Source organism: Corvus brachyrhynchos, unplaced genomic scaffold (assembly GCF_000691975.1).
Source record: "Corvus brachyrhynchos isolate BGI_N302 unplaced genomic scaffold, ASM69197v1 scaffold33, whole genome shotgun sequence".
In the NCBI taxonomy this organism is placed as follows: domain Eukaryota; kingdom Metazoa; phylum Chordata; class Aves; order Passeriformes; family Corvidae; genus Corvus; species Corvus brachyrhynchos.
In genome coordinates, this window is record NW_008237254.1 from 486,188 (window position 1) to 486,442 (window position 255).

At 65.1% G+C, this 255-nt stretch overlaps 1 protein-coding gene and 1 long non-coding RNA gene across 2 annotated transcripts in view; one reads left to right on the forward strand and one right to left on the reverse strand.

Annotated features, from left to right (window-relative positions):
* ST8SIA4 (ST8 alpha-N-acetyl-neuraminide alpha-2,8-sialyltransferase 4) overlaps positions 1-255 on the reverse strand; it is a gene marked incomplete at its 5' end in the record, with an annotated part of 52,245 nt that overhangs the window by 39,838 nt on the left and 12,152 nt on the right. The window lies entirely within an intron of this gene.
* The window catches only part of LOC108445745, a 3,324-nt gene that overhangs the window by 944 nt on the left and 2,125 nt on the right, over positions 1-255 (forward strand). The window lies entirely within an intron of this gene.

Sequence of the window (255 nt, forward strand, 5' to 3'; positions counted from 1 at the left end):
GGGAGAGCGCAGGGGCAGCAGCAGATGCAGTGAGGGGGAAGTGTGCGGGGCCACAGTGATGCGGCACTGGCGAGCATGCTGCGCTGGCAAGCACGTGGCAGAGCTGGAAACTGGCAGAAAGCACATGGCAGAGCTGTGCCATGGCAGGAAGCACATGGCAAAGCCACGCGGTACCGACAAGCACGCAGCGGCAAACACATGGCAGTGAGCACATGGCAAAGCCACGCCGCGGCCACACCTGGCGGCTGCCCCCAC